Here is a 7,462-nt window from a genome sequence, read left to right on the forward strand (position 1 = left end):
ACACAGCGTCTCCCTGACATGGCTGCATCAACACTGCTGTTCCTGAAACCACACCTTCTTTCTTTGCGTGCATATTTGGGCTGCATTATGCTAATATTTCCACATAGTGATGTAGATATGTGGGGGCGTGTTAGAACGAGGCGTTTTAGGTAGGTGTGGTTGACTCTTAACTTTTATAAAGAATATCTCTTTGGATTTGAGACTTTAGTCTTTGCAACTTTATAGATCTTCTTTATGCACCAAGAGCTTGTAACACTCCAAAGAGAAAGGAAAACTTGAAATCGCATCATATGACCCCTTTAAGCATGCATCGCCTAATTACGTCATTGTTGAAAACACATGGCTTCACACTGTTACAGTCAGCCGGTTCCCACAGGGTGTTCCGCTGAGACACCGGCCACCCAAGTTTGGACTTGTGAATGCAACTCCTGCGGTGATCTTTATGGCATTCTTTGTCTTCTGCTCTGCTGGGAAGCATTTTGTCCTTTTGGCAAGATGAGCAATAGCTGTCCTTCTAAATGGACTGGAAATTTATTCACTGGCAGAAGTACTTTCTGTGTTAAAATTCAAGCTTGGTTCTTTTGCTTCTTCATATTTCCCTTATTTATCATTGCCAGTTGCCCAGAGGCAGAGCACAGCTATGATGCGCTTTCGCAAACACATCCATACACAGTTAGGGGGACATTAATAATGGACTTTTGGTACGACATTACCAGCACTCTTTTAGAGACATAATGAATAACTAATGCATATTTGTTTGTCATCTATATTTTTCCAAATGACCTTAGCGCGCTCATTTAGTCAAGACTCTGGAATTCATTGCTTTCTATACATTCTAACTTCTCCGTGTCATCCCATACATCATGTGCTTAATGTTTGTGTAACTCACAGACACAATATTGATGCTTTTTCCGCAGGGAATGGCTTGCGCTGGCATTTCAGGAGCGGGAGCTGCCCACTGTAATGAACGTGTACATTAACCTGCTGGCGTACGTTATTAATTTCAGTCGTGATGGAGTTCGCTTGTCACCAGGGCCATTATTTGCCTATTTGCCCTGCTTATAAACCTGCTTCACTGCCCCGATCTAAATTCATAGAGAGAATATAGTGCATGAATGCACTGTGAGGGGCCCATTCATTATCTGCAGGCCCTTAGCAGGGGCTGTTAAGCTCCTGTCTAATGGCTTATGCTACACCTGAGGGACGACTCGCTGCTAAACCGCCAACTTGTCATTTGCTGACATGATAACAAGAGTAATCAATTACAGACAGACTCATTAAAGTGTCCAACTTTTTAAACTCTTCCAACTTGGGGTTTTGGACGGTTGAGCAGTGGGTTTCTATGACTCACTGGAGTAGAATGCAAAATCCCTGCACCCCTAATTGTACTAATATATTTTGTCAGCAGTGCTTTGTTACTCCCTCGCTTTGTCTTGGGGTATTACACTACGTGCCAGTTTAGAGGGCTTCAATGAAGTCCACATGTCTGGTTGGCCCTCCTTGTGGTCTTTCAGTTGATTTCATCATCTGAATTGTCTTAGGGAGCAGAATTTGACCCCAGTCCTGGAGTTGGCTGCCATGACCAATGAATGTGCATTTGACCAAAAGTGCATTGGTCACTTGGTCTGTAAAGTTACTTTCAGTGTTTATACAGCTCTCGCTCCAAATTCATTTCTAAATTTAAATGTATTCATTTAATATTATTTGTAGACAATTTAGTAGCACTTTGTTTTAATATACATGAACTTGAGTGTACTTACCTAAGATATTACTAATATATATATACACACCCACACCCACACACACACTATATATATATAACTAAAAATAACAAATAATAAGTTGAAAACACTGAAATTTATATATACCATGTAGCTTTGAAATTTGCATTCTTTTTACTAAGCCGAAGGTTCAATCTGTGACATTTGGGTTCTTTAATGGTCAACCATCTTCTCTTCATGCAAATTCACAGGTCAGAGTTGAAACTTTGGCACTTTGGCCTGCATTTCCTCTCTCCTGCATTTGCATGCATATGACTGGAACAAAGTCTAATGTTACTGCACTTACTGTCGAATGTTACAATTGCTGTCTTTCTCAAATGTCAAAAGAATTCACTCTTTTCAGGACTGTCAACCCTACCAGCCAGACTGCTGTCTATATACTGCCACTGCGCTAACCATCATAAAACTCATATCGGTTGAGCACAATTGTTTTCAAATGCTCATAAACATCTCTGAAACTGTGGGAGATTCATAAATCCGTCGTTCTGCCACAGAGGTGCATTTATTTGAGACTTGTACCTGCTGTGTCTGATTGCCGCTTAGCGCCGGATGAGATGGACTTTGCTTGACCGCTGTGTCAGTCTGCAGAGGCACGTATTCTATACTGAGGCTGGCGAATGAAGACAGCTCAACTCTGAAGCGCGTGTTTCAAAGGCTCGTGTCTAATTGTCTGGCAGTCTGTGGAGGTGGCGGAGGAATGTGAAGGGTTGTAATTAAACCCCCCTGCACTTGCACCCGAGCCCGACTGCATGTCATCATTCATATACATGTGCAGACTCACTACCGAACCGCATGAAGAGTGTCAGACTGCCGCAGACGAATAGAAATGTGAATTTTTCATGACTTAAATGTGCCAGTGCACAGAGATAAAGGCATCTACCGCTAATTTTCGTGACCTGGTTGCCTCCTTTGAGCAGCCGGGCCGGAATTGCATTATGTAGATATTTGTCGTTTGTTTAATCCGCTAATGCCAGACTGAGCTGGAAATTGAAACTGTGTAATAGCTGCATCTTTAACAAGGTGAGGAAAGACACTTTCTCAGGTGGACGAGGGATTTGTTGTGACAGCCTTGTTACCTCAGTGAGCGCGGCGCCGGTTTCTTGCTGGGCGACGCTCTCTCTCTCTCTCTCTCTCTCTCAGTTTGGTGTCTCTTTGGATCGGGCCCAAAGTTTGCAGATTGCTGACTGGCACGCAATCGCTTGTCTCTGGTGGGGCAAGTGCTGCACACATGGAGATTTGTCTTTCTCTCATTGTCCCACTCTGTTACAACTTCTCTTCTTTCTTGCTCGTTTGCTTTTCTGTGTTGAATGTTATATGAATCATCTTCTATTGTCAGACACAGTCTTATTATTGTAACACGGTGTCCTGAAAAGCTCTCTATCAAGCAATCTTTCTGTCCTCCCTGAAAGTCAAATATTTTGTGAAAAGGCAAAATCGCAGCCAGTCGGAACATATTTGGAGACCAACCGTGAATGATAGTATGCATTGTGACCCCGCTCTGTCATACTCTTTATTTTTCTAGACACTCATTATTCTTTATATCAGTTCTGATAGGGTCACGGTCAGCTAAATGCAAATAAAAAATGCTTCTAACCGTATAACTGAGCATTGTTAGAATAGCTTAATAAATAGCCTTTGCATCTTTTAGCTGAAAATAAGTCTTATATTTCTACATTGATGTCAAAGGTCATGCATCAAATCAAACTTGGCTCAGATTCATCTGATTCCGATTGAAAATCCGTGAAAGCTACTCAAAAACTGATTAAGACTAAATACGGCTTCACTTGTTTTTAAAGATAAAGTTTTATGCTATTCAGCCTATGTTGCATGTTGTTTTTTGCCTGTTTATATATTATTCAACCGTTTGGGGTCAGTAAGATTTTTCTAATGTTTGTGAAAGAAGTCACCAAGGCTACATTTATTTGATAAAAAATACAGTTAAAACTGAAATATTATGACATATTATTACAATTTAAAATAACTGTTTTCTATTTTCAGTGTCACATGATGCTTCAGAAATCATTCTAATATGTTGATTTAATCAAAAAAACATTTCTTATTATCACTGTTGTGAACACCATTGTATTGCTTAACCTACTGTATCCTATAGTTTGTCAACAGCAGTACATTTGAATACAGTGCAAGCAGTGCAGTTTCAATGTCTTTTTTCTCTTTTATTCTCTCTTTAATAATAAACAGTTTTAATACAATATTGCCTTGTCCGATGTAAAATCTGCAGCAGAAATAGCTTGTTTTATAGCAGTTTCCTACCTTTACCTTGTGTACCCTTAAATAGCCTTGTCAGTAAGGTTCAAATACCCTTTCATCAACACCAAACCAGTCCTCATAAATATGTATGAAATAATAATCCTCATAAATGTGTTTGCAATTCATATTTACACTGAATATCCTTTAGCATTCTAATTATAATTAAAATGGCCATTATTCCAAAGCACCATGTTTAAAAACATGCAATGCTGTGGGTGAAAACAGACACCAATTAGCTTCTACTCAAACTGAAGCAGTTTGAGAACTACATCCTCTGTGGGTTTTCTAACTGCGTTTAGTTTGATGTTTTCATGGAAAAAGAAAATCGCAAAGGGCTTTGTATTGTTGTGGAGAAATGAGAGTGAAATGAATAAAGATGCATGTATGGGGTCTTTATGTACATATGTCCTGCTGTGTGTGCCATTCACACAGATTGACTACAACCTATATATAGGCCTATTATTTGGTTTTCTTACTTTTAAAAAGTAATTGAATGTGTATACAAAAGATAATTAAAATGCATGTGCACCCCTGGGAACTATTGCACTATATTATGACGTATTGTGCACCCACTGTCTTGCACATGTTTGCAGTCAGTTAGAAGTGATGTTTTTAATTTTGTGATTATGTGTTGGTACGTAGTGAGTCTGGCCAGTCTGTGTGTGTGTGTGTGTGTGTGTACCTGTTTTTCTATTCTGGCTAATAAAATCACACAGAATGAAGTATTTTGAAAATCAAAAAATGCACAAAGTTTCCTGTGAGGGGTAGGGTTGGTGTAGGGCAATAGAAAATACGGTCTGTACAGTAGAAAAACCATTACGCCTATGGAGAGTCCCCACAAGGATAACAAACCAGACATGTGTGTGTGTGTGTGTGTGTGTGTGTGATTAAATGTATGTTTCAGGTGAGATATAGTGGAGTGACAGGCAGGAGCCTGGACTCTATCCTCTTAACATGTGCGCTGTGTCTTTAGAGGCGCTCTGAAGTCTCCTCTCCCTCTCTGAGCTGCACGTGCAAACATTTTCCCTTCAGCCTGTCACTCTCATTTAGTGCCACCATCACAGTTTCTTACTGGAGTGACTGGCAGCAGGACAGCCCGCATTAGCATTTTCACTGCCTTACCATCCAGAGTAACCGAAGCCGATGCAGCATGTGGGCAAAATTCACAATTCAGTTCTGTCTCACTTGTGTAACACATGCAACTTATAGAACTGGGTGATATTTCTTGTGATGATTAAAAAAATATATAACAATGCCTAGTAGATTAAATATCTGTCTATCTATCTATCTATCTATCTATCCATCAATCTCTCCGTCCATCCATCAATCTCTCCGTCCATCTCTCCGTTCATCCATCAATCTCTCTGTTCATCTATCCATCTATCTCTCCGTCCATCTGTCCTTCCGTTGAACTATCATCTATCTATCTGTATGTTTGTCCATCCATCCATCCCTCCATCGATCTATTTATTTGTCCATCTGTCCTTCGAACTATCATCTATCTGTGCATCTATCCATTGATCTATCATCTATCTATCTCTCCGTCCATCCATCAATCTATCATCTATCTCTCCATCCATCCATCCATCAGTCTATCATCTATCTGTCTGTCCATCTGTCCTTCCTTTGAACTATAATCTATCTTTCTGTATGTTTGTCCGTCCATCCATCAATCTATCATCTGTCTATCTGTTTGTCCATCTGTCTGTCCATCGATCTATCATCTATCTGTCCATCCGTTCATTGATCTATCATCTTATCCATCAGTTCGCCCATCCATCAATCTGTCATCTATGTTTGTCCATCTGTCCATCAATCATATATCTGTTCATCCACCCATCAATCTATCATCTATCTATCTGTTCATCTGTCCGTCCATCCATCGATCTATCATCTATCTGTCCGTCCGTCTACCCATCCGTCCATCTACTGATCTATCATCTTGCCTATCTGTCTGTCTATCTGCCTATCTGTCTGTCTATCTGTCTGTCTGCCTATCTGTCTGTCTATCTGTCCGTCTGTCTATCTGTCTGTCTGTCTGTCTATCTGTCCGTCTGTCTGTCTGTGTCTGTCCGTCTGTCTATCTGTCCGTCCGTCTGTCTGTCTGTCTGTCCGTCCGTCCGTCTGTCTGTCTGTCTGTCTGTCTGTCCGTCCGTCCGTCCGTCTATCCATCTGTCTGTCTGTCTGTCTGTCTGTCTATCCGTCTATCCATCTAAGGCTGTGAATTTGGCACATTCTAGCACATTTGCAAGTCATGAGGTAACTTCTATTGTTCCTGTTGTCTTATCCATTGCATCAGTCAGCCAGTGAGGTTTTATCTATATTCACAAAGCTTCCGTTGTACTCAGTGACACAGGTGCTGCAAATAAGACCACTGTGAGTTATCATTGTGCTGTACCACACCAGAGGCAGATGTTCTCGTATGTTGATGCTGGATACACACACAGAGCACAGATAAGATGGAGTCTGTCTGTGCTCCTGCTGCCTATAGCTAGAGGGAAGTTATGGGAAATAAGAATGATGTTCTTAGAAGGAGATATGTTACAATGTGAGCGAACAAGACAGATTTTTGGAAAACATCATTCTTGGAAACAACAGTGAAGGGCCGTTTAAAACCGATTTTTCCATAAAATGGAAAATAAAGGTACAGCTGAAGTGCTTTTGAATCTGAGAGTTTCTTGGCAGCGCACACTGGGATTACAGATTTCTTTTTTTTTCCACCAGCAGCGCTCCAAATGTTTTTGTGAAGAAGTAAAACCTTTTAAGGTCTGTGAAAATAAGCAAAAGGGAATGTACACAGGTCAAATGACGTAACATAAATGGATCATGGGTAATAGATACAGGGAAAGCACAGCACACAACCTAAAATTAAACTTCTACTTAATACGCCTGGCCGTATTTAAACAGAGAGGACAAAATAAGAGAGAAAATGAACTGAGCTGGTTATTTTCAAATATAATGTATTTAAAACATTCTCAGTTTTTTTTTTTTAAATGGTGAATATTAAAATAATCTTTTTATTTAGCCCTTTACTGAAGTTTCAGTGATTCTTCCTTGCATGTGTATATGAGCATTGATAAACAATATATTGCATCATCTCTTTAAAATGTAAAAACGTTCTGTGGTAACTTTTCAAGTATTTGAATAGATGGATGGATGGATGGATGGACGGACGGACGGACGGACGGACAGCCAGACAGACAGAGAGATAGATAGATAGAGAGAGAGATATAGATAGATAGATAGATAGATAGATAGAGAGAGAGAGAGAGAGAGCGCGAGAGAGATAGATAGAGAGCGAGAGAGAGAGAGAGCTGTCTTAACAGTGGCTTGTGTACTGCAAACACATACCAGCTTCGTCACGTGACTCTGTTCCCCTTTCGGGCTCTGTCTTTACATTTATTTTGAAAGAT

General features: G+C 40.2%; 1 protein-coding gene across 4 annotated transcripts in view; it reads left to right on the forward strand.

Moving 5' to 3' along the window:
* The window catches only part of LOC107729354 (nephronectin-like), a 56,952-nt gene that overhangs the window by 7,566 nt on the left and 41,924 nt on the right, over positions 1 to 7,462 (forward strand). The window lies entirely within an intron of this gene.

The sequence above is a fragment of the Sinocyclocheilus rhinocerous genome, unplaced genomic scaffold (assembly GCF_001515625.1).
Source record: "Sinocyclocheilus rhinocerous isolate Xijiao unplaced genomic scaffold, SAMN03320098_v1.1 scaffold1148, whole genome shotgun sequence".
Lineage (NCBI taxonomy): Eukaryota > Metazoa > Chordata > Actinopteri > Cypriniformes > Cyprinidae > Sinocyclocheilus > Sinocyclocheilus rhinocerous.